Source organism: Ambystoma mexicanum, chromosome 1p (assembly GCF_040938575.1).
Source record: "Ambystoma mexicanum isolate Mex_15411 chromosome 1p, UKY_AmexF1_1, whole genome shotgun sequence".
In the NCBI taxonomy this organism is placed as follows: domain Eukaryota; kingdom Metazoa; phylum Chordata; class Amphibia; order Caudata; family Ambystomatidae; genus Ambystoma; species Ambystoma mexicanum.
Window position 1 is genome coordinate 529,250,929 of NC_090921.1, and position 20,088 is coordinate 529,271,016.

A 20,088-nucleotide genomic window follows, 5' to 3' on the forward strand; every position below is an offset into this window, starting at 1 on the left:
TTTCCCTCTATCTCACTCCTATTGTACAACCCTCACACTACACTACTAAAAACTGGTACCACTCTATGTCACAACCGCACCTTCAATCTCTCTCTATACTCCAACAGCCTCCACCATCTCCTTCTCCACCTGGTCTTTCGTGACATAAATGAGTCTATTCTTGCACTTAAAATAAGTATTGAAACCCCTACATTCTGCATTTGACCAGCAAGAGGTATACACAGTACCTGGGTGGTTAAAATTAAATACAGCAAATATGAGTTACCTCAAATGAATTTTCACATGAATCGATTGGCAAGACACAGTTTGAACCACACAGTTAATATACATAGCACTATAAAACTTCAAACTTAGAAGCAGATTCATGGAGCCTTATGCAATCACTGTAAACATGTAAAACTTCATTATAGCGCTTAGAATTTGCTTGCATATTGAATACATTGGGTAGAGGCAGGTTGGACAGAAAGATAAATCCACTTAGATACATGGAAGTTTTGCATTGCGTAAGGCAAATTAGGATGAGTTAATTTACACAGGCATGAACCACGCACACTAGAATAAAGTGATGTCTGGTTCACTCGTATGTATTAATAACACAATACAGCTACTTGTAAATTAGATTATATAAAGTCCCACTTGTAATGTATATGAACTACCAGGAAATCTGGTTAGGGCAGGCCCAGAAACACACATGAGCTGTTGGCACATGTGTATTATCGTGGAGCATAGTATTGTGTAGCACCATTGCAGAATGGGAATGTGGAAGGTGGAATGAAGGAGAGAAGGGAAGAACGAGACAGTGGTTGGAGAGAGGAAGAGAAGGGGCCAGAAGCATTATTCCGTTCATATATCCTTAGAGTGTACATAATTGCTTATTTAAGCAAACCTTAATTGTCTACCTTTCCGTGTCAGCGAATACTTCAAGTGGCGACGAGGATCTTGTTGATTACACCAGTTTTTAAATTAGCCGGGACATGCACGTTCTATCAACAACTTGAAGGGAGACTGAGGGACCAATTCATGTTAGAATGCAATAGTTGCCAGGTTCGTGAGAGACTTTGGGCTGAGGATGACCCTTCTTTGGATGTGGTTCTACGGATTGCCAAGGAAGTGGAGCATACTGAGAAATGTGTAAAAACGTTAGAAGACAGAGTGAAAGAAGTTTCAGTTAAGTATGTGTCAGCAATAATACTCTGCAGCCCTAACTCCAACACGAGAAGAAGGAGCGATATGAGGGAACCCATGTTCACTAGATACATTGGGGAAAACAGAGATTTGAGAGAAGCAATGGGATATCGGCGTTACAGTCAAGGATATAGTACTGAACCTCGACGAGGCCAAAGCAGTCAAAGTGGAAGGGGACGTGCTATTAGTAGAACATGCTATAGATGTGACAGTCCATCCCATTGGACTAACAGTCCAGACTGTCCTGCTTTATGGATAACCTGCAGAAATTGTAATGGGAGAGGTCATCTAGCTAGATGCTGCAGAAATAAAGGAAATAGTATGAATTGTATTGGGGGATGAGGATAGTGATGAAGGAGAGGAATGTGTCTAAGCGGTTGGTGGTGAGGATGAAGAAGTGGATAGTCCAAAGACCATCATAATGGTAAATGACGAACCAGTTAGGATGATGGTGGACTCGGGAGCTAAATACACGCTCATTCCAGAGGTAGTGTGGAAGAAAATTGAACCAGAGTGGTTACATGAAGTTGACATCAAGCCAAGAGCATATGGTGGTGCAAACATTTATATTATTGGTTGGTTTAAAGCTATGTTAGGTTTTAAAAATAGATGGGCAGAAGGACATGCATATGTCTCAAAGAAGGGAGCATCACCATTACTGAGTTGGACACATCAGGGACTACTCAATGTACAGTTGGATCCAAGTGCAACAGAATCAGTATTCGTGATTGAGCCATCTGAAGTTGACAAGAGACAAGTGAGAAAGGATATATTCACAGATGAAATTGGGTGTGTGAAGGGTTTCACACACCGCATTGTACTGAAGCAAGGGTGCAAACCTGTGGCACAAAAATTAAGAAGCGTCCCGATATCAATGAGGGACGAAGTGAAATTGGAACTCAGTAAACTGAAAGAACAAGAAATAATAGAGATGATTGATGCTTCAGAGTGGGTTTCACCATTCGTAGTTGTAAGGAAGAGTTCAGGGAAAGTAAGGGTGTGCATCGATTTAAGAAAACTTAATAATTGTGTGGTCCCGGAGAGACACCTGTTGCCCAATATTCAGGAATTGATTTCGATGATGGGTTCTGCTAAAGTATTCTCTAAACTGGATCTTACTGCTGCCTACCATCAAGTAAAACTACATAAAGAGTGAAGACATCTGACAGCCTTCATCACACCAGAGGGTTTGTTCCGATACCGCAGGATGTCCTTTGGGTTAATATCTGCTGCCTCAGTGTTCCAGAAGATAATGTATCGGATATTTGATGGTGATGAAGGTGTCATTTTCTTCCAGATTGATATAATATATGCTGACAATGAAGAAGAGCATAACAGAAAGGTAGAGAAAGTGTTTAACAAGTTATACAATGTGGGTATAACACTCAGCAAGGAGAAGTCGAAGATAAAAAGAAGAGAAATTGAATACCTGGGTCATGTCATATCGAAGGATGGTATTACACTAAAGAAAGAGTTAGCAGATGGAATTGGGGATATGGCTACCCCTACATGCAAAGAACAAGTCAGTTCATTTTTGGGAATGGCTGAATATTACTCTAAGTTTGTACGAGGATTCTCAGACCCCACAGTTGCTCTTTGGGAAATGATGAAGATGAATAAGAGATTTGTTTGGAGTCAAGGATGTGAAGATGAATTTTCATACATAAAGAATGCTTTGAAAAAAGCACCAGCGTTGAGGAACTATATGCAGGGGAGACTCATAGTGATAACTACTGATGCCAGTAATGTTGGTTTAGGTGCTGTTTTGACGCAGATTCATGAAGGCAAAGAACATGTGATAGCATTTGCGTCCCGCTTGCTGAAAGGGGCAGAGAAAGCATATGCAACGATAGAAATGGAAGCTGTCGCCATTAAGTGGGCAGCAGACAAGTTTAGAAGTTTTGCGTGGGGAATAAAATTTGAGCTGTATACAGATCACAAACCTCTGGTGGAAGTATTTGCAACCAAAGGTCTGGATAAAGTGTCAGGCAGAATAAGAAGATGGGTCTCCAGACTACAAGAATTTGATTATGTGATGATGTATATTCCAGGTGTGAGGAACTATGCGGCAGACTGCCTATCAAGGATGACGAACCATGAAGAAGCAGAGGGGGGTGACAAGGGGGAGCAGGAGATGATTTGTGAGATTTATGACTCCACAATATCGAACCAAGAGTGGTCAGGTGAGATGATCAAAGATGCTCAAATGATGTTAGTAATGAGGAGTCTGGAGGAAGGTGATGTTTCAACAAGGAGAATCCGAGAAGCAGGAGTGGAAGGTTTTTGGAGTGTGAGAGATCAACTATCTATTCAAGATGAGAGGAGATAAACTGATACCCCCAGAGGGGATCAGGGAAAAGGTCATACAGCTTGGGCATGAGGGTCATCAAGGCATTGTGAAAACCAAGAGCAGGATAAGGAATACATACTGGTGGCCGGGGTGTGACATGCAGATTTCGATGAATGTTATAAACTGTATCCTTTGTACTAATTGCAATAAAGTGGTGCATGGGTGAGAAATATCCTATGGTGTTGACAGATTTACCAAATAGGCCATGGAAAAAAATAGCCATTGATATTCTGGGTCCTGTGTGGAGTGGGGGTTATCAGATCTTTTGTATTGTGATTATTGATGTTTTGACGAGATGGGCAGAAGTGAGGATGTTGCCGAATGTGTCTATGAAAAGGGTGGTTGAGTGCTTGGAGGAGGTGTGCAGTCGTGAGGGTTATCCGGAGGAGATTTTGACAGATAATGGGACACAATTTAAATCTAAGGAGATGGAGGAATATCTCGGGGGAAGGTCCATCACACATAGGACCAGTGCCATTTACCACCCCCAGACAAATGGCATTGTGGAGAGGTACAATAGAGTGATAGAGGAGGCGATTCGGTGGGTATGGTCAAATGGTAAGGAATGGAAAGAAGTGGTGGAGATGACGGTGGTGGCACATAGGTTCAGCCCGCACAGCCCAACTGGGGTATCACTGTTTGAACTCAGCAGGGGGAGGAAGGCGAACACCAAACTTTTTCCCGGATGGATGGGTGAGGTGACAGGCATGAATGTGAGACAGAGCGATGTGAAAGAGAGGGTCAGGAGGAAACAATTGAACAATAAGTCCATGCAGGATGACAGGAAGTTCAAAGCAACTAAGGTTCCTCCGGTTGGATGTTGGGTGAGGATCAAGTTACCAGCAGTCCTGAGGGATGATGGAGGTAAATGGTCTAAACCCATTGAAGTGATGGAAGTGTTCAAACATGCCCTAAGAACAAAGGATGGGAGAGTGTGGAACAATGGAAGAGTGATGGTAATGACTGGTAGTGGTAGTGTGAGAGGGAGTGAGAAAGTATGTACAGAAAAAAGTGATGGTTTCTTGCCAGATGAATCAGATACCTTGAAGAGATCGTTGGCATCAACATCAAGGTTTGAGAGGATTTATCGGAGGCTGAAGCACCTGATGGACTTTACTGAGTTATGGGTGTCATGTGAAGGAAGGAGGATGTGTAGTATCGTGGAGCATAGTATCGTGTAGCACCATTCCAGAATGGGAACATGGAAGGTGGAATGAATGAGAGAAGGGAAGAACGAGACGGCGGTTGGAGAGAGGAAGAGAAGGAACCAGAAGCGTTACTCCGTTCATATCCCCTTATAGTGTACTAAATTGCTTATTTAAATAAACCATCGTTTTCTACCTTTCTGTGTCGGTGAATACTTCAAGTCAACACGACACGCTGTGCAGGTAATGGAAGGAGAGAGCTGTAACCCAGACAGCCAATGGTGAAAGCAGGGTGTTGAATGCCAGCCAGCTGATGGATGCCGGCCACAATGAAATAGGTACGACCCGTTGTTTAGAGCAACAACATGCTAACTAATTTTGTTTACATGTTTCAAATTGTAAAAAAATCATTTAGCCTTTCATTTGATTCTTCTGTACACTGAACTAGTAAAGAGAATTAAGTTTAATGGAGTTACGTTTAATGGAAGACAGCATGGATTCAGGTTTTAACGAGTCAGTTGAATAATGTCTGGGCTTAGTGTTAGGAACTGATTTTTTGAAGTAGTACTTTATTTAGGCCACAGGTCAGTTGAATTACAAGCATCTAGCAACATAGCACATTCCATTTCTGCACCTTTAAAGAAATTAGGTACACCAAGCAGAAATGTTTTAAAATTTATTGAAGTAATTAGCAGTACCATTGCAAACAGTTATTTGAAATGTGTGAAAGCTAATCTTTATGAATTAGGTATCTTGGAGGCAGCAGGTAATGTTTAACATAAGTTCCTTTATTGAGATAACATCAATTCGGACAGGAACAGGACAGGAGCTGAAGCGGGGCCCACTGGTTCCCACCACCCAGGCTACATGGCTCCAACTGCCTACGCTGGAACACACACACTCATACAATAACTTTCCAACATTGCAGGCATCATTTAACATTCTCACCATGACATCACTCAGTGCCATCGCTCAGTGCAAGCCAGCAGAAAGACACAACATAACACTAATGCATGATGAATTGTTAGTAAAGAATGGTTTTTAAAAGACCTTTGTTGAAAGCCGACACATCATTCTGGATGCATTGTTTTATTGATGAACCAGTGCAAAGCTATTTTTTATAAACACTTTTAAAATATACACCAACTTAACATCTTGAAATCTTTCAGAAAAGTCCAGTGTCTGAAGTAAAATGGATATTCTCTTTGTTATCAATAGATAAGCAAATGAAGAAGTATTTATGAATCACTTAACAAATAGAAGCATGGCATGAGAGAAAGGAAGTAGATAATCACAATTAAATCACTGGCTCTACATTTTTCTAATTTTTTTGATGAACCGTTTGGCAAAGTTTTGCATTCAGTCCTTGGTGGACCTTGCTCAGAGAAAAGCTCACAGTTGAGTCAGACAGACAAGATGAATGATAAAATAGGAAAGCCCTTGGTAGATACAAATCTTTTGTATCTATGGGCAAGAGTTCAAGAGGTCACAATGGTCAAAAATACATGTCACGCTGTCCACCTCCACACCACCTGACCTCAACAATATACTTTGTGCTCAGTCTCTCATTCACCCAGCTCACTAGTTAGTTGCAGCGCTCACCTGATTCTGTGGGCCATTCTAGGGCTCTTCTTTTCCCAGAGACTGGATTACACAGCTGCAAAGCTATGAAAACTACTCTTAACCCACCCCCTTTTCGATCCTCATTTGCCTGGAAGCAGCTCGGTGCTCATGTTTCTTGTTTTACTTGTGGTTATCTTCATGTGCTGGTGAGTTTTGCTTCCAATTTGGTTTCTGGAGTATTTCTGTGTCTCTTCTGTTACCCAGAAGTCCCTTCTCACTGTCAGTCTGTTTCCTGTTGCCCCACTGTTTGCCTAAGGTCTGTCTGGGAATGGTATATTGGCTAGTGTGTGTCTCCTTTGTTTGGCAAGTACTGGGAGGCATTGTATGACCGAGGGTGGCACCCACATTAACATTCAAGTCCCATTAGGGGATTTCAGGCACTGTAGGGGTTTTGTGGTACAGTGCTTTGTAAAGCCCCTATTGTCTTGTGGCATTATTTCATTTCAATTCATTCTTGATTCTAACAGCAATCTAAAAATGTGGTTTAAAACCCCGAAAACGCTTTTATTTATGTTTGCCAAGGCTCATATAACTCCATAAACTGATATCCATACCATTGTTTGATGTCGAACCCAATTATAAAAAAAGCTTTCATTTACTACCAAGTAAGTCTTTTGTTTAAATTCTTCACCTCATTAATCACAAGGGTATTTCAAATAATAACAGCTTGCACCTGCTATGCCAAATAACCTGGAATATGTGTATTAAAAATTGTTTGTTCCCCCTTTCCTAAACTATTTACTTGCATCTATGACTGTTCGAGGCCGTCAAGGTTAGACTACGATATCCCAAGCACCGTTAATTCTGCAAGGAGTTTCTGCTTCAAGAACGTCTCCAATCTCTTTTGGCAGTTCACAGGCAGCCGGTTACACTTGTGAAATAACTCTCTCTCTCTCTCTCTCTCTTTCTCTCTCTTTCTCTCTCTCTCTCTCTTTCTCTCTCTCTGTTTCTATCTCACTCTCTCTGACCTCGGCTGCTTTTCTTTACCAAAGTCTTTGGAGGTGACAGTCTCCAAGAGGAAAGCAGGCCCACTTCTGGCATAAAAAGAAATGCCTCTTCCAAGTCCAAGAGCAACCAAATGAGTCACGAATGGAGGGCCCTTCTCTTTCTCCCTTTTTTCTTTTTGATTTCTCCACTCAAAAAGGCTATTTTCTGTTTGTGCAGGGCCCTCCTAGCGCGATCCTGGCTTTCTTTACCTTTTCCATACGGATTTGTACATTCTCCCAATCACCATGGATTTTCTTCTGTACATTCTACACCTCCTTTCGAACGTCATATTGTTTGATTACTTCTTCCTAGCACAATGACTCTTGGTTTAAAATATATTTATACAAATGCATTCCTACTTCCTTTCTGCTGCCAATATGCCACCAACGATGTGAATTACACTTTTGGTGATGTTGACCTCCTGCCCTGAAGGAGAGTAGCTCTTATTCAAGACGAAGATTACAAAATCTTTGTCACAAACCAAAAGCGCTTTCTATTTTTTATTGTGTCTGCTTGAGGGATCTGGAAGCTGTGCTCAGACACAAGTCATATACAGTCCCAAAGTAAAATGTAGCTCAGCCAGCTGCCATTAACAAATAGCAAGACTGACATGATTCTGTGAGTCTGTTGTGCCTCTACCTCCTATTCCTATCCCAGGATATCTACATGTGCATATTATTCACATAAAATATATACATTTTAGCTCAGACACTGTTCTTCATTTTGAATGAGTTGCTAGAATACTGAGTTGGTATCTTAAAAAAGCTATTCATTTAAAAAGAAAATCAACCAATCTTCCAGGATCTGTTAACCATCATACAACAAGACACATTTTAGGGTGATTCGCCTCCTTACAAAAGATAGCCATTCCTTCTTATAAAAATACCTTATAACGGTTACAATTGTATTTTACTCTTCTAAAACCTTGTCTGGTTGGCTTTGGAATACTTAAAAATGTGGTGCTGCACAGAAAGGTGCTGTCATGTACTGTCTCCACACTCAACAGGTAGATCTAACCTGAATCATGCTTAGTGTATTTGGTCTCAGTCAAAAATGAAATGTAGGCCTCTCCTGGTGTGTTTATAATGCGAGTGTAAGGACTTCAAACTAACGTGCTTAAAAATTCTCCTTCCAACTCTATACTTAGTGTATTTTGGATTCAAAAATATAACTTCTCAAATGCTCCCTTGTATCTCACTAAGAACTCACAAAATACTTCCTTGTATCTCAATAGGAATGTTCAAATGCTTTCCTTGAATGCCTTTCCTTGCACCTCATTGAATAATGTTAATTATTAATTTAATTTGAATAGCACATGTATGCTTCTAAAAAGATAATTCAAAAATAATTTGTTTCTAGTTTGGCTTGGCTTGATCATACCTATCTCTTCAGTTGCTAGCAGCTGGCATCTTTTTCAGAGTTCATATCTGCTGGGCTTCGCCCATCCTCGGTCCTTCTGGATCTCTTGTCTCTTCAGATCCACTGGGGTTCTTCTCTCTGCTCTTCATGCCTGGCTGTGGGGCAGCACCTCTTCCTCCTTTTTCTAAGGTTGTTCTGCGGCTACTCTAAAGCGAATCGTATGCCCCCTTTTAATACTTTTTTGTGGCTTGTTACCTGTAATCTTCTGTGTTGCTTGCTGACTCTATATTACCTCATATTGTTAAAGGCCAATCAAATGTAATTTCAAGTGCCAAATGCAGAGTCTTACATTTCTTCACCAGATGCTGACGGGGTCTCAGTGTCCTGTTTATGTATTAGTTATCTTATTGATTAAAAACGTCCCTACATAATTGGGTCCTAATTGGGTCTTTTATTACCACATCGGATGCTTGACGTTATTCCAGTGCCCTGTCTCCTATTGGTTATCTTATTTGATCAAAAGAACTTCCCTTTATTAATTGGGTCCTTGCCGTATCCTTATATGTCCTGATTCTTGTCATATGAGCCATCTGCTTGGCTTAATTGGGCATTAGATCAAAGAAAGGCCTTTTTCCAAACTGGTATTTCCTGACTCAGCATCAGCAAATTGCAAAATAATCTTTTGGGCCTTTCAATTACTGAAAGGTAAATGCTGGCTTTTTATTTGACTTCCTGGGGCTTTCACCATAAATTAAACCTTAGTATATGCATGTAACTAGTATTCTCAATAAGCAAACTATTCTAACCGCTTTAGAAATCTTTATATGTGTGTATTGTTTGTTTGGTTTGTTTGTTTGATTTATTTCTATAGCGCTCCTGACCCGGAGGTATCTGGGCGCTTTTGAACAGGTAAGAAATGTTACAGGCATAGGTACATAGTCGGTAATACATTTACAGTTAAATAGTACAGAGTCATAGTACAATATTTACCGATATATGCATTGGATGGTATTTACAGCTGTAGAGGTCAGTTAATTCTTGTTGACTAGCCAGGAGATGGTATTTCTCCTGAAGTTGGTAAAGTGCTGCGTGTTCTTGATGGAAGTGGGAGAGTGTTCCACAGTTGGGCTGCTAAAACAGGGAAGCTACACCCTCCTGTCTTTTTTAATTTATATCTCGGGACCACTAGAGAGGAGCTGATTGCTGACCGGGTGACCTGTGTGGAAGATCTGACAGTGAACTTTTCCGTAAGGTAAGGAGGGGCCGTGTGGTTCAGAGATTTGAGTATTGAATGTATAGCTACTCGAGGCCTTGTATTGGCGCTTCAGTAAACATATATGTACCTGTAGCAAATGCAGAGGCTTAGTATACTACTAGCTATATAAACCCTACCGTTCTAACCCGGCTCTTGGCAATCTATATTTGAGGGTATGCATACCAATATGCTGTACACAACTCTAATCACCCAACTGTCCTTACATACCTCTGCTTCTGGTCCAAATGCTGAATGTTGTAGTTTCAAAGCTTATTTCTACCACAGAAAAAACATAATACTTGACCGCCCTCCGATCGTTCCAGTAACTGTGGCGGCTCTCTGCTCCTAGGCTGAGCGGCCCACGTGGTTCCTTTGGTTCCAGCCTTCTCATTCAGCTGGGTGCTTCGCCTCCTGTCTCCCACTCCAGCCTTTCCACAACAGACCTTTTGCCGAAATAACTGCAGGCAGGTATCTTTCTTGTCCTCTGCTGTTCCTTCCTTCGTAAAGGGTTCAATTCTCCCGGTTCCTCCAGAGAGGGCCTCTCAGATTTGGAAGTCTCTCTTCTGCTTTAATTGTTGCTTGGCCAATAGGAATCCTTTAACAACTAGACCGTTCAGTAGAGGTGCTCTTTATGCTTCCACACTTTTTCCTCGTCCTCCAGTTGGTCTCTTCCTTGGCTCAGTACATTAGGGATATAAGTCCCTTGAGAAGACCACACACTTCCTTGTCTCAGTACCTCCTACCTGACTGGTATGGCAAAGGTACATGGGCACACTAGGGAAGGTACTGGTGGGAGGTGGGTAGGAAGGTGAGTCAGGGTTAGGTGGGCTTTGGGGATACTGCCTTCTCCCGAGGTCATCACTAATCCCATAGGGGGCTTCCTTAGCCATGAGATCCACCCACTGAGTTCCACCCGCAAGGTGACAATCTGGTAGAGGAGAAATGACATCATCCAGGGATTCATCACACTAGATAGTACAGTCGAGATGATTTGTTGTGGGAGAAAGCAAATATTGGGTACCTGCTGTGACCTGTGCCTTATTAAATCTTTTTGAATTGGTGGGAATTTTCTGTGTACGCTGCTAAGACTCTTCTTCCCAGAAGGAAGCTGGGCAAGCAAACTTGCGCATAGCTTAGAGGGAACACTGGTGCAAGGTAAATGTTTCAAAGTTCAACTTGATAGAAAAGTGCAAGTGCCCCTTGCAAGTGCCTGTTGAGCCTGCCTCGTCCTGCTGTCCTGTTTAAATACCTGTGCAGTCTACGTTCTCAACTCTGCTCCAACGGCCACACCCCCTTCACCAAGCACCTTCCTACAAAAGGAACACGCGCACGCCCCAGCGGAAATGCCCCTCGCAAGTGCCTTTTGAGCCTGCTGTGATGTCGGTCTGCTGGTCAGCATGCAGACCCGACATCCAGAGATAGGCCTTGATGGGCCCGCGATGGCGCGCAAGGCAAAATAAGACACGACCACCCCATTGGGGTGCACAAACCCGGACTGGCGTTCTGACGCCAGTTCCGATGGTACCTTTATTTTTCCCGTGTCACGTGACCCGGAACTACCTGGGCATGTGACACCACATTCCTCCCCAACTTGGAGGTGTTTACACAACTGTTAAAACATCAACTGTCTCAACTGGGTAGAGTATTCTGTACATATTTAGAGTCTACTTTGGCAGGGTTCTCTGTATGTATACTCCGTCTACTACGTATCCTTGGAGACGGGATGAAGGTCTGGGTTTTTCTCTCAAGTGATATCTGCTTCCTCTTCTCTCGGGTGTGCCTGTTCTCGGAGCTACGACTTCCTCCTGGTCTTCTTGCTGGTGTGGTGCTTCGGACACTCTCGGTGGGGTCTGAGTTCTGGGTGGCGTTTGGTCGCGAGGCGTGTGTTCTTCCCATAGTTCAGCTGGTACTCTCCTGAAGTGTGACACGTTTCTTGTCACTGTCTCACTTCCTCGGGTGGCGGTGACCATGCTGTGGTTCGTTGTACTGACCGTCCAGGGCTGGAGCTCAAAATTGAGGGACATTTTCTGGGGTGTCGCTCGATTTTTGACGATGACAGTGTCGCCTGGTGTCAGCTCTCTGTGGCAGGCTCTCCTGGCGATGCTTTCTTGTTCATTCCATTTTAGTCTCATGGCGTCTATAGCCGGGATGTCTGGCTCGGGAGCTACCCACTGAGGGTGTATTGGGAGTCCTGCCTGTATGGGTACTCCGAGCATGAGGGCAGCAGGGCTGATGCCTGTAGATGAGTGTGGGGTTTGTCTGTGTGTCCTTAAGAACCGATACACGGCTTTCAGCCACGGATGTCCTTTTTCTTTGGCAATGCGGATTACTTTATTGAGCGACCCCATAAATCTTTCTGCGTCCCCGTTCGCTTGGGCCCATCTGGGGATGATTCGTTGGTGTTTTACATTTATGTCTTTAAAGAATTTGCGTAGCTCCTGGCTGGTGAAGGATGGACCGTTGTCGCTTTTCACTTTTCTTTGGATCCCGTGTGTCGCGAAGATCTTTTCTAGTGTGAGGATTGTGGTCTCTGCGTTAGTGGATGCCACGTGTTCTACCTCCGGATATCTGCTGAACTCGTTGATCACCACGAGTAAATATCCTTCGCCAGCAATTGTGCAGTGATCCATGCTAACCGCGTCCCACCGTTTGTTACTTCTTGGAGCGCTGCTGATGGGCTCTGGGCTTTCCGGTCTCCTAGAACCTTGGCAGGCCGCGCAGGATTCCACCAGCTCAACTACTCTTTGTTGTATGTTGGGCATCCACATTCTGGACTTGAGGTATGCCGTTGTTTTGACGATGCCCTGGTGTCCACTGTGGGCTAGCCGGAGGGCTCTCTCCTCAAGCGATGCTGGTAGCACGATGCAGTGTCCTTTGAGGAGCACTCCTTCAGGGGCGACAGATAGTTCATGTCGGATTCCGAATAGTGCACAGAGTTTTGCCTGAGCTGATGTGGTGCGTTGAGCTATGGACATAAGGTAGTTTCTTCCAGTTGCCGGACTGGATGGCAGCAGTGGTGTGCTGCAGGGATGGGGTCTGCTTCTGTCTCAAAAGCTACCTCTTGTAGTGTTAGGGCTCTTGGTCGGGCGCATGCAATCACGTGACATACATGTTCATCGGTTTCCTTTGCATGGCGTTGTTCTCCTTCCGTGGCAGGCCTCGGGTGACGGGACAAGTAATCAGCTGGGTTGTCTGTCCCTTGGCGATAGTCAACTTCAATGTTATAGGGCTGCAGCTGCAGCATCCATTTTTCAATGCGTGCTGGTGGATGGGGAGCAGACCCTCGGAATATCGGGATCAGGGGCTTGTGATCCGAGAAGACTTTCGCTTGCTTTCCTAGCAGGTATACTTTGAAATGACGGCATCCCCAGAGAATAGCTAGGGCTTCTTTCTCTATGTGTGCGTAGTTCTGCTCGGGTTTGGTGAGTGCTCGGCTGGCGAATGCGATGGGGAACAAATTTCCTTCATTGTCTGTTTGGGTCAGAACTGCCCCTAGGCCGACCGGGCTGGCATCCACAAGGAGTTCAGTGTGCCTTTCTACGTTGAAAAACGCCATGGTTGTTGATGCTGACAATGTGTCCTTAATTTGTTGGAATGCCTGTTGGTGGGTTGCTGTCCACTCCCATTTTAGGTCCTTCTTGGTCAGTTCTCGGAGTGGGCTTGCGATGTTGGCGAGGTCTGGAATGAAACGCGCACAGTATGTCGCCATTCCCATAAAACTTCTCACCTCAGTGGCAGACTGGGGAGCTTTTGTGTTCTTTATGTCGTTGACTTTGGCCGGTTCAGGGGATACCCCGTTGGCGATGAAAATGTATCCAAAGAAACACAGCTCCTCCTTCGCGAACTCACACTTTTCTGCATTTAGCATTAGACCTGCTTCTTCTAGTCTGCCCAAGACTGCTGCTAAGCGTTTGTGGTGTTCTCTTTCGTCTGAAGCGTACACAAGAATGTCGTCGCTGATGTTCGTGGTGCCGTCTAGGCCTGTGATGACCCTGCAAATTTCGTGTTGGAATACCTCTGCGGCTGACGATATCCCGAAGTTGAGTCGTTTGTATCTCATTAGGCCGAGGTGAGAAGAGAATGTGGTGATATATCTGGATTCTCTGGCTAATCTGAGCTGGTGATAGCCGGATCTGAGGTCAAGTTTACTGAATAGGGTGGCACCTGTGAGGTCAACAATGAGCTCATCTATTGTTGGGGTTATGCGGCGTTCTCTTCCGATTGCTGCATTAGGAAGTCTCATGTCTATACAGATTCTTACTGCGTTAGGTTGCTTGGGTTTCTGGGCCACTACCATGGGTGACATCCACAGAGTCGGTCCTGATGTTTTTTCTATTATTCCTGCTTCTTCAAGTTTGGCCAGTTCTTTCTCCACTGCTTCTCTCAGGTGAAATGGTATCCATCGGAGTCGTACGGCCTTTGGTTCTATGGTGGGGTCTATGTGCAGTTTGATGGTTCGGCCTTTTAGACGCCCTATGCCTTGGAATAGTTTCTTGTGTTGTTGTAGTAGGTCATCGAGTTCGTTGTGTTGGAGGTCGAATGCAAAATGGATCAGCTTTAGTTTTTCTGCCGTCCTGCAGCTAAGTAGCGTCTCACAGCCGGCATCTACGACATAGATGCGTGCCCGGCAGATAGTGTTTTTGTGGGTGAAATCGGACTTGTAGGATCCTTTCACGGGTAGGGGTTTCTTGCATCCGTATGCGTACAGTCGGACTATCTTCTTGTGGAGTGTGGGCTTCGGGTGAAGTTTGCTGAAGGCTGTTGCTGGCATTACGTTCACCGTTGCACCAGTGTCGATGACTACTTTCAGTGGCTCACTGTTGGAAATGACTGTGCACGACGGCCTCTTCCTTTGTCGTGATCGGTGTGGTTCGACGGCTGATATGAGGTGTATTCGGTGTATTCTTTTGTTCCCCTTCTTCCATCTCTCCCTCCTCTCAGGGGATATGCTGTCGCCACTATCGCTCGTGTCAGAGGGTCTTTGCGAATGGTCGACGGCTCTGGCTTTTCATTTCCGGTTATGTTGGTAGGAAGATTCTCTTGGTGCAAACTTCTTCCGGCGCTCTTGTGTCGGTCGGTCGGGAGTCTCCTTGCCGTTTTGGTTTGGTGGGTTCAGGCAGACTGCAGCATAATGATTGAAATGGTTGCATTTTCTGCACGTGGACCCCCATGCCGGGCAGGACTCTCCTTTGTGCCATGGGCCGCCGCACCATTTGCACGCTTTATTTCCTTCTTGCGGCATGTGTGTTTTCTGGCCATATTTTGCGCGAGTGTTCTGGTGTTTGGATATGGCTGCGACGTCTTCTGTTGGCTTGGGGTTGTCAAGCGGGAGTCGTTGGATTGCTGCCTCGATCACTGTAACTTGGTCCTCTGTCTGTTCACGGAGTCGCGCCATTTCTAGGATGCGATACAGGCGCATGTTCTTCTCTGAGAGTATAGCTCTTCTCAGCTTTTCCGAGGATATGCCATTGATTATTTGGAGACGGATTGCGAATTCTTCGACCGGGAACTCACAGCCGACTGCCATTTCGCGAAGGCGAGCATGAAATTTGTCCACGGTTTCTTTCTCACGCTGCCTGGCCATGCAGAAGTGAAAGCGTTCATAGTCTGGGTTGAGATCTGGCCTAAACATGTTCGTGAGCACGGCTTTGGCCACGTTGTAGTTGCTGTGATCTCCGCGGTCCGGGGTGGCGTTGAATAGGCGTAGGGTGGCAGCCCCAACGTTGAGCAGGAGGAAAGTACGCTTCTTTTTTGCTATGGTGATGTCCGTGGCATCAAGGTGCATTTCGAACTGTTGCAGCCAGATTTCCCACCTGATGGCTGCTCCCGTGGTAAACGAATCAAAAGGCGGCATTAGTGCAGTTAGCGCTGGGTCTGGGTGATCCGTGGTGAGGCTCTTTCTGGAGGAAAAACTCGTGCTGGCCCTCGCAGGGCTGGTCTCCAAGCTAGACATGTTGTGCTGAGTCTTCTGTGCAGGGTGCGTGCCTTGTTGTGAGGGTAGTTATTGGGGCATACTCATCAGTGTTTTTTTTTTTTCCACTTGCAGCGGAGACACAAGTTCTTTGAGCCCTTTTCTTTCTTGGTATGATGTGTAGATGTCCCAGAATGTCACTGCTTGTCCTGGAAGCACAGTTAAGAAGACAAAGGAACGTTGGCTAGTAGGTGTCTCCTCAGTTTCTCCCACAATGATGGTGGAAGCGCAGGGGTGAGGTTGTGGGGCCTGGAGGAAGGCTGTTAGCGTCCCTGCATCAGCCACGTGAAGGACTGACGGATGCTGGCGGTGCGCGTAAGACACGCGGCTCTGGTCGGGATACGCGCATACACACGCGTATGATACGCGACTTTGATCGTTGCTCTTACGGGTGCTTCTACAGGGAGGTACCTGTCTCCTTGTATCTGATGACGCGCTGATAGTGCGCGTGTGATGCTGAGCTCCGGTTGGCATATGCGGGTGGAGCACCGGCGTTGTTGTGGCAGCTGTTGATGGGGCGCGTACTACAGGCGGTCTGCCGTGATGTCGCTGAAGGCCCGCGGCCTCGTTCTGCTCCGGTGGTGAGCGTGCAGTTGGGGCACACCCACATCCGCGTATGCGTGTGGTACGCAGAGGTTGTTCCTGCGTTTTTGGTCTTGCTGGTGCTGTGCGAGCAGGCACGCGGCTCCGCACCGTTGGGGCCGCGCGGCCTTGATTTCTTGGATGGCTGATTCAGTGTGGACCGTTCCACGGCCTCGTCGCCAGTGTGATGTCGGTCTGCTGGTCAGCATGCAGACCCGACATCCAGAGATGGGCCTTGATGGGGCCCGCGATGGCGCGCAGCGCGCAAGGCAAAATAAGACACGACCACTCCGTTGGGGTGCATAAACCCGGACTGGCGTTCTGACGCCAGTTCCGGTGGTACCTTTATTTTTCCCGTGTCACGTGACCCGGAACTACCTGGGCACGTGACACCACACCTGCCTCGCTCTGCTGTCCTGTTTGAATACCTGTGCAGTCTACGTTCTCAACTCTGCTCCAACGGCCATGGCCCCTTCATCAAGCACCTTCCTACAAAAGGAACGTGCGCGCGCCCCAGCGGAAGTGCCCCTTGCAAGTGCCTGTTGAGCCTGCCTCGTCCTGCTGTCCTGTTTGAATACCTGTGCAGTCTACGTTCTCAACTCTGCTCCAACTGTGTGTTTTCTTCAAAAGACTGGACTCTTTTACTGCCTACAATCATTATCAGCAGTTACACTGTTATATAGTGTGTATAGTGTATATAATGTGTATATATAGCGTTCTAATACGCTCTTTCATTACTCTACTATAGGCCACGCCCCCTTCATCAAGCACCTTCCTACAAAAGGAAAGTGTGCGCACCCCAGCTGAAGTGCCCCTCGCAAGTGCCTGTGGAGTCTGTTTGGCTCTGGGCAGATCGGTGACCAGGTTGCTTTACCTTACTTCATGTGCCTCTCTTAATGTAGCGGTCACTTTTCCATACCATATGCCAGTATTGATGTTTGGCATTTACTAAAGCATTGCTGGGCTGATCTACAGTAAGCGGAAAGGTAATACATGAACGTTATCACATCACTTGCATACTTAGGTGCTCTTTGACGTGTATGTGCAAACATGTATGTAACAAAATTGCAACGCTCCAATTGTGGTTAATCTTTTCTCTACTTCTCATCTAGCTAACTGTCACCACCTTCGATATCAAGCGTAATCAGCTCACACGTTACCTTTGCACATTGTGTACGCCCCCGTTAGCGCTTGTACTAGTCATTGTTTATATAAATGTCATGTTCTCTATTCTATGCGTTAATACCTGACTGAGAGCCTGCCCCCACCAATTATTGTATTACTGCTCTCAAGGGTGAGCACTATCACGTGCTGTAAATACATCTGTCAATATTGAATTTAATTTGTATTGTAGCTACGACCACTGCGTGTCGCCTTCACCTACTGAACATCCTGGTGGTAAATCTGTCTGACCATGGTAAGAGAGCTTCGAAGTGGCAAACACCTTCAAGATCCTACTGTGGCAATTCGTATGGAGAGACAAAACTCCTCAGTGCCACAGGCTGCATCGATTCTTGACAATGAATGCAATTCTGCTCCTCCTCAGGAAGCGGCTGCTCTAGTTGGTCTTCCATCTCATTCTTCTCGAACCCCTTCCACTGAACCCTCTACTTGTGACAATGCTTTATCCTTTGCTGCTTCGTTCTTGACTCCGAACTTACCTTCTAATGGACTGTTTGGGTCTGGTCACGTTATTTATGAGGTGCAGTCTGGGACTATCATCGAGCAGGTGCCACCAATTCTCAATAAAACAAACTCTCTTCCTCCGGACATGACTCAACCTCTTCTAGACCATCTTGACACTCAAATCTCAGATATTACATTACTGGCACCCACTGTTAAAGCTGACTGGGGTAAGCGCATCCACCTTTCACTCGGCCCCTCTACGCCAGTTGCTTTTCTACCCCCTCATATCAATGAGGTTTGCCTTCATAGCTTTTCTCACGGCACTTCACGACAACAGTCGGGGCCTTTGGACTACAATAACGATAGGGTGTCATTCCATCCTGCTGCCAGTTCCCCTACCTCCCCAATAAAGAACTTCACACATAATAGGCCAAGTGGTGCATATAAATATATAGATGACTCTAAAAACGAAATTTCAATTGATATGCACCAATTAAGTGCAGAAGTAAATATACGCACTTTGCACAACACTAGCCTTCCCTCTTCTGTTACACATGAGCCGGACAACTTCTCCTTTCCTGTTTTAATGAGAATCCTAAACCTTCTTGATAAGGGTCACGATTTGACTCATCTGGAAATACGAGACATTAAGGTATCAGTGGCTGACATCATCAGCAAATTAAACAAGCTGGAGGGTTTCATGTATGCTCATGACAACTTTCTAGGACAAAACCTGACAGAGTCACATGAACATATTATACCTACTAAGACAAACCTAAATGGAAGAGTTTCTCACAGCACTAAACCTTCATTTGTGACCCAAACCATGCACACCCCTTTGGTGGAAGTAGTACCACCCAGATCCTATGCCAAAGTCACCAAAGAGTTGTTGTCAAGCAATGAAGCTGAGGCACAGGTATCAAACAACACTTTACTATGTGCAGTTGCCAACAACTCAGAGAGGATTACAGACATCATGAAGTACCTGGTCAACAGACAGGGCGATCCCTCAATTGACAGTAAGGCACCTGTTGCATTTCCTGGCTACAATGACTCTCACAGTGCATCATCTCCTGAGGCACCCAATAGTCCCTCTCCCCTTATTGAGTTTATTGATAACAATGAAAAGGACGAAGCTCCAGCACTCGACCCTAATGATGGTCCACACTGAACAGATTAGCACAATGCTTCTATACGCCTCTTTTCACGTTAAATGAAGCGCGCCTATGCAAGAGCCCAAAAACGCAATAAAAACAAAAACATTATTCAAGACCCCCCCTATGAAAAATACTAAAAACGTACTGTTGAACAAAATTGCTGGCCACAATTCTCACATAAAAAACATTTGTAATCTCTCAAATGAAGATGAGCGTCTTGATTTGCAGCAATTGAATGATGAATCGAAAATACTACTAGAATTGCTACACTTAAATATTCAGTTAGATGCAGCACAGAGTTGGACTAATATTTTCAGCTATACTCAAATATTCACCTATATGCAGTATAGGGCTATACGCAAATATTCAACTAGATGCAATACAGGGCTGTACACAAATTTCATGTTATATTGATTTATACCACGCACCGCTACCAATCATGGGCAGTCTCCAGGTGCTCAAATATTAATCTAAATGCAAAGCACGGCTATACTTAAATATTCAGTGAGATGCAGTACAGGACTGGACCCAAATATTCAGCTAAATCGAGAACACTTTGGTGCTCAAATATTCAGCTAGATGGAAAACACTGCTATTCTCAAATATTCAGCTAAATGGAAAACATAGCTATACTCAGATATTCAGCTAGATGCAATACATGGCTATACTCAAATATTCAGCTAGATGCAATACAGGGGTATACTCAAATAATCAACTAAATGGAGAACACTGCTATACTCTTACCCTGATGATGTTGATTATGGCTTTTAAGGGCTGACTTGGGATTACCCAGGTGGCAGGACAAACATGCGATGGGAGCTGCCCTATGGAGCTACCCTTTATCATGG